The 7,703-nt window shown below is 43.1% G+C and overlaps 1 pseudogene; it reads left to right on the top strand.

The window, feature by feature from the left end:
• Window positions 1-349: 349 nt before the first annotated feature.
• LOC123076939 (probable leucine-rich repeat receptor-like protein kinase At1g35710) overlaps window positions 350-7,703 on the top strand; it is a 39,409-nt pseudogene continuing 32,055 nt past the window's right edge.

A 7,703-nucleotide genomic window follows, 5' to 3' on the forward strand; every position in this document is an offset into this window, starting at 1 on the left:
ATCAGCTCCACAATCTGGCCGAGCATCCCGGGCTACACGGCAAGGCTCCCAATCACTTTCTTTAGAACTATCAACTACATCAGCGGACTATATGTAGTATGTGTGCTCTGGAGCTTCACTTATGAACTAAACCTGCACAACATGAGCCTTCTCCTTGCCTTGGAGCTGCTGCTCTTTCTGCTCGCCTTGCCACGCCTTACTTCTGCCTCAAAGTCCATGCATTCGTCACTGGATCGGCAGGCTGAGGCACTTCTCAATGGAAATCTAGCCTATACAATTAGCGGACCATATATCCATGCATGTAATGTGTGTGCTTTGGAGCTTCACTTACGAACTAGACCTGCACAACATGAGCCTTCTCCTTGCCTTGGAGCTGCTACTGCTCTTGCTTGCCTTGCCACGCCTTTCTTGTAGGAGTACCTCAAATTCAACGCATCCGTCGCTAGATCGGCAAGCAGATGCACTTCTCCGATGGAAAGCTGGCCTATACATAAGAGAAATCTATCATTTGGACTCATGGACAAAGGGAACCAGCCCCTGTGACTACTGGACCGGTGTTACCTGCAGCAACGCGGTGCTGCCTCGTGGCGGTGACCAGGGTGATGCCGCCCTAGTTGTGTCCAACATTTCGCTTGTGAAGTTTGGCCTTGAAGGCAGGCTGGATAGGCTCCACTTTGAAGACTTGCCTCATCTTGTCCATCTAGACTTCTTTTACAACAATCTCAGAGGCCCAATCCCATCAAGCAAGGGCACTGTCACGAAGCTCGAATACCTGGATCTATCTCGCAACTATCTTCATGGATTCATCCCAAAATCCCTAGGTAATCGTACTAAACTAACCTTCAACGATCTCTCTTACTACAATTTTTTTCTACCATGCCTAGTACAGTAGGAACACTAGGAAATTTGACGAGCCTCTCCACTTTGCAGACTTACCCCTTCTTGTTCATCTGGACCTCAATTACAACAATCTCTTGGGCCTAATCCCATCAAGCATTGGTACTCTCGTGATGCTCGAATACCTGGATCTATCTAGCAACGATCTTAATGGGTCTATCATGCATTCCATAGGTAACTATACAAAACTATCCTCCGTCGATCTCTCTTACTACAATTGTTTTTCTGCCCTGCCTAGTACATTAGGAAGACTAGGGAATTTGATGAGGCTCTCCACTTTGCAGACTTGCCCCATCTTGTCCATCTGTACGTCAATCACAACAATCTCTCGGGCCCAATCCCATCAAGCATTGGCACTCTCGTGAAGCTCAAATACCTGGATATATCCGACAACCATCTTCATGGATCTATCCCACATCCCATAGGTAACTGTACCAAACTATCCTCCATCTATCTCTTTTACTACAATTTTTTATGCCATGCCTCGTACAGTAGGAATACTAGGGAATTTAATGAGCCTCTCCACTTTGCAGACTTGCCCCATCTTGTCCATTTGAACCTTGGTAACAACCACCTCTCAGGTGGAATCCCATCAAGCATTGGTGCTCTTGCCAAGCTCGAAAACTTGGATCTGTCCGGGAATGACATGAACGGATATATCCCAACATCCCTAGGTGATTGTACTACACTAACCTCTATAGATCTCTTTTACTACTATTTTTTCCTACAATGATTGGTACAGTAGCAAGACTAGGAAATTTTATGAGCCTCTCCACTTTGCAGATTTGCCCCATCTTAACAATTTGAACCTTGACAACAACCTCCTCTCGGGCGGAATCCCATCAAGCATTGGTGCTCTTGCCAAGCTCGAATACTTGGATCTGTCTAGCAATAATCTGAATGGATCTATCCCAACATCCCTACGTAATTTTACTAAACTAACCTCCATCGATCTCTTTTAGTGAAACTTGTTTCTACCATGCCTAGTAAAGTAGGAGGACTAGGGAATTTTATGAGCCTCTCCACTTTGCAGATTTGCCCCATCTTGTCTATTTGAACCTTGGTAACAACCACCTCTCAGGCGGAATCCCATCAAGCATTGGTGCTCTTGCCAAGCTCGAAAACTTGGATCTATTCTTCAATATTCTTAATGGATCGATTGGAAGCATAGGAAATCTAACGAATTTATATTACCTAGATCTTTCCAACAACCAGATCACGGGTTCCATTGGAAGCATAGGAAATCTAACAAGTTTAGAATTCTTGGATCTTTCAAACAATCAAATAAATGGTTCCATCCCTTCGACATTCTCGAAATTGATCTCTGTGAGAACACTATCACTTAAGTCCAATCAGCTTAATGGAATGTTACCGCCAGAATTAGGATCTCTTGTTCTTCTCTCACATATGGATCTAAGTAGAAATCAATTTTCAGGAAGTATTCCACCTCAGATTAGACATTGTCACTCTTTATCGTCGTTACTCCTATCAGACAACTTATTGACAGGACAGATACCACAATAATTTGGGTATCATGCCAACCTAAATGAGCTTAATTTGAGTAAAAACCATTTAAGCAGTGCTATCCCAGCGACTTTTTCTGTTTCTTACCAACTATGGAAGCTGAATTTATCATATAATAATTTGGATGGCAGAGTTGCATTTGTCGCTGCCACCTTGATCTTACTTGACCATAATACGGGCTTATGTGGTGATTTGTATGGCTTAACTCCATGCAAAAAACCGAAGCTCGACATGGAACACCAAAAAAGGAAAAATCCAAGTATGGTACTTCTTGCTCTTTTTGCACCCTTTTCATTTGCTTGCCTCTCAATTGTAAGCATCACGATCGTTTGTTGGAGAAGAAAGGATGTAAAAATTACAAGCAAATGCAAGTCTAGAGATATACTTTCCATATGGAATTTTGATGGAAAGATTGCATTCGAAGACATCATCAGCGCAACAGAAAATTTTGATGAGAAATATTGCATTGTTGTTGGAGGATACGGATCTGTCTTCAGAGTTCATCTTGAAGATGGGATTATCTTTGCCGTCAAGCTCCTTCAGTCATTGGAAGAATACAACGACGAGGGAACATTTCATGCCGAGATTGAAGTGTTGACAAAAATCAGGCACCGATGCATCGTCAAGCTTTATGGCTTCTGTTCCCACTCCGAGTACAAATTCCTCGTGTATGAGCTTATCGAGAGGGGAAGCTTATCATCCACTATGCACGAGCAAGAGCTAGCAAAGGAGCTGGATTGGCCCAAGAGAGTTTCTGTTGTGGTGGACGTAGCTCAAGCTCTCTCCTACTTGCACCATGATTGCGGCGATCCAATCGTGCACCGCGACATAAAAAGCAGCAACCTTTTTCTGGACCTCGATTATAAGGCTTATGTTTTAGACTTTCGCATGGCAAGGAAATTGAAGCATGGTTACTCAAGATGGAGCACTATTTTTGCAGGCACATGTGGCTACATAGCCCCTGGTACTTACATGGACTTAATCCAGTTTTTTCTTTTTTTATGAAATGTGATTCGGAAAGAGAGAAGTATAATTTCTGATCTGATATAGAGCTGATTTTGTTTCTTGTTACAGAGCTGTCATCTACCATGGTGTTGACTGCGAAGTGCGACGTGTACAGCTTCGGCGTGGTTGCGCTGGAAGTTTTGATGGGAAAGCACCCAGGTGATCTGCTCCTTCCATTCTTTTGCCGAACAGAGCAGCTGGGGAAGTTCAATGATATTCTGGATCGACGTGTCGCAACACCGTCAACTATTGACGAGGAGAAGGATGTCATTTTGGTTACCTTGGTGGCCTTTGCTTGCCTGCAAGTCAATCCCAAAGCCCGGCCAACAATGCAGGAGGTATATAAGGCACTGACAAATAGAAATCGCCCAGCGTTCATTCCCAGGCCCCTTCATGAAATCAGGCTACAAGATTTGCATGATTATTGTGGTGCCATAAAGAATATATGAATTGATATAGGTATCCTACAGTGTCAGCAATTATATATTTGGCATGTGTTTGTTTGAGATAACGTCCCTATCCTATCATGTTGAACTTTGAAGTGTCATGCATGCATGCGGCTCCCCAAGAAGGCTGTTGTGTGAGTGTTTTTTTTTTGCTTAGTCACCTTTTGTAATCTTTACACCCCCCCTCTATATTGCAAAAATAGATCTCCTGCTGTTTCCCGTAAAAAAGTGTCATGTAACAATTAGATTGCCCAAGTACCGGTTCACTCTAGTTTGTTTGACTGACATTTTGGCAGGAATGTTTGTATGGTAGTTCTGTGATTAAGTTCTTTTTTAGAGGGTGGTTAACTGTTTTTTGTTGTTGAGTTTATGCAATCAGTCATCTTTTTTGTTTTATTTTGGCACTGCGTTTATCATATTGCGTTCATGCATAGATCACATGTCCTGATTTAGTTCGCCATAAATCACATGCCCTTGTTTTCTTTGCCTTTTTGGTCATTTGCCATTTGAACTAGTTGAATCATTTCAAAATTCTGAGCCAAATAATGATACCCAAAATGAAGATCTTTCCCCTCGGCAACTTGCAATCTTTTTTTTACAACGTCTACATGGCTCAACAGAACCAACCAGCCTAACATATGTTAGTCCAGTCCGGCAGCAGCGAGCAGAGGAGGCGACCACGATTCAGACAGATATTCTACTTACTAGTTTCACTAGCACCACTAAGAAGAATGATGAAAAGAAAATACAATAAAAGCTGAAGCTTCCCATTTTGGGTGGCCAACTTCTCGATACGCCGATCCAGTGCTGCATTCTCAAACCCTGATAGCACCAATTTGAGCTGTCATAACAATAAATTCAGCCCTCGGAGCATCAATACGTTGCTGCATTTTCCGCGACATGCTACGAGCAGATGCATTGCTGATGATGGACACATTTATCATCTTCCTAGATGTGCTAGATTGTAGCGTGGCGATATGTTTAGATCTTCCTGTGTTCTCTGTTGGTAGCGTAGTTGTGTGCGTTCTGCGTGGTCAGATTATTCTGGGATCGGCTTAGTAAGAGGGCGACCTCACCACCTTGTATCATTCGGCTGTGGTCTTTCTTTGGTTGTTGCTTTATATATAAAGCGGGATGAAAGCCTATTTCGAGTAGGATGGTCATTGCCAGTGACAACAACCTATGCAAATAAGCAAGATGCCTAATTACTGAACCAATGGAATTACAAGTACTAAAATTTGTGTTTGCAGGCAACAACCCATTGTAACTGAATGATCAACTCACACTCAATACATGCACCCTAAATGGAAATAGTATGCCCAAAGAGAATGGCAACTATCTATATATACAGTAGCTGGATGGCAAAGATGGAGCTGCATAAGCATGTTTGACATCACATTGATATGCATCTGTGCCACTTAGGAAACAACTTTACGACCTATGTGTTTTTTTTGAGACATTGGAGTCCACCAAATTCGCTCAAATATTATTCTCTGAAGGTATGGGAGTTCGCCAAATTCAGGAAAGGTTGTTGCGTTGTGGTCCAGGTACACTTTCTTGATTAATCTTGAGCACATTTTGTGCCACTTGATATGTTTACAGTGATTTGCTGTAGAGTGTTGTGTGGTCCGTTAGCATCTCTCGAAGTTATTATTATGGCTTTCTGTATCGTGGGATCCAAAGGGATAGTTGAAGATTGATTAGGTGTCTTTTGTCCACACTTATCAGAACTTGATTTGATTTATAATTCAATTAAAAATGTAGAAAGAATTACCAGGAACTAAATTCCTTTGTCATCTTGCCTGAACAAATGCAAGTCTACTTCCCTAGCACCGATAGTAGATTTGTCAGACTTCAACAATTTTCAGCATTTTTCAGCATAGATGGTACAATTCTACTCTGAACTCATTTTACCTTGTGTCGACAGTAGCAATTTTTAGCATAGATGGTACAGATCAATAGTTTTGCAAATGAGTTTATTGTGTGGACATGACAGCTATGTGGAAAAGCATGAACAAGCATGCAATTCACATGATTAAAACCTGTGGCTAAAGATTAATACGCATATACGTGTGCATATACAAGGGCCACGCCTAGCATTAACAATTTACTGCTATCTAATCAGGTCTTCAGGCATTGCTCGCTGTCATGCTGATCAGTTTGATTCGTCAGTCAGTAGAGAAGAGGCAGGAAAAGGACAGGATTGATAGAGAAAGTCAGGTTACACACTTCTGACAAAATTTTCCAGGACTGAAAGTAACAGGCCTCTCAGCTGTCTGGCTGATGGAGTTTAAAGAAGCGTGCCTCCGGCAAGTCAGAGCTATCCTTGCAAAGAAGATGTAAAAAGAAGAAACAACGGAGATGTATCTTCAGAAGCCAAATAATCTTTGTCCATTCGATTTCTAAAATTTGTAGACGTGCTTCGTGAGGAACAATCATATTGGAAGTATGAAAAAGGTCCTGAACATTGTTGCGTTGTGTGTAATTCTTGCGTGTGTGTCAGAATTGTTTTCTCTTGCAATAAGCGTGTCAGTTCGGCCACGTTCGTATTGCTCGACGACTTCACCCCTCTAAACCGGCTCCGGGGAATCAGAGGTGTGACGACCACAAGCAGGTAGCACCGCGATTACGTGGTTTCCACCGCCAAGTAAACATTCAGTCAAGTATAGCTTTCGGGTCATAAATCGATTCAGTTGGTAGTTACAGGCTGCGGTGAGTCCATGGCACCACGCGTTTTGCAAGCTTCGATTGCCTGGTTCAACACCTTGCGCCAGGCTCCATTGAGGAATCAGGACTCACAAAGTCACAAGGGTCAATGATGCATGCATGCTTTTGGAGCACAATGTAAGGTCTTCGTTGCTAGTACATCACAATAACTTCATAAGGTCTTCGATGCTTGTCACCAGTCACTAATAGAAAAGGGGGCATTTGTCCCGGTTCGTAAGGGCTTTTAGTCCCGGTTCATGAAACAGGACTAATGGGTCGTTACTAATACCTCCCCCCTTTAGTCCCGGTTCTAACACGAACCGGGACAGATAGTCCTCCATGTGGCCGGTGCGCCGAGCCCAGGCAGGGGGGCCTTTGGTCCCGGTTGGTGGCACCAACTGGGACCAAAAGGCATCCACGCGTCAGCATTTCAGTGGCTGGAATTTTTTTTTGAATGGGGGGGGAGGGTTGGGGTTTTGGGGGGTTAATTTAGGTGTTTCATATATTGTGTTAGCTAGCTAATTAATAGAGAGAAGTGTCCTCTCTTATGTCCGTGCTTGGTCCACTAGTAGAAAAAGGGTCAAATGTGAAGCACAATAGTGCCGGTTGGAATTTCAGCCGGCACTAATGTGTACACTAGTGCCGGTTCGTGGCGGCGATCAATAGCACCGGTTCGTGGCGAACCTTTAGTATCGGTTCATGCCATGAACCGGTACTAAAGAGGCTGTGTCAGCCTGCGGTCAGGCTATGGCCCCACCATCACCATTTAGTGCCGGTTCGTACCACGAACCGTTACTAATGAGGTTATGGCAAGCTGTTTTTTAGTCCCACCTCGCGAAGTGAGAGGGACTAGGAGCGGTTTATAAGCCCTGAGTGCAGAGACGATGAAGAAGAGGATCAATGCTCACGTTGCTTACCTTCAAGCCTTCAGGAATATGGTAGACTGCATGGAGCTATGCGCAGTGCAGTTTACACTATTCCGAAAGGCTTGAAGCAAATTAACGAGCATTGCACCTCTTTTTATTTTTAATAACTTATTACAACTCCGGACTTCTTCTGTTATGGCAAAAACTAATTGCACGTCGACATTTCTTTTTTTTTTTAAGTTATAACTCCAGACTTTGA

This window comes from Triticum aestivum, chromosome 1B (genome assembly GCF_018294505.1).
Source record: "Triticum aestivum cultivar Chinese Spring chromosome 1B, IWGSC CS RefSeq v2.1, whole genome shotgun sequence".
NCBI classification, from domain to species: domain Eukaryota; kingdom Viridiplantae; phylum Streptophyta; class Magnoliopsida; order Poales; family Poaceae; genus Triticum; species Triticum aestivum.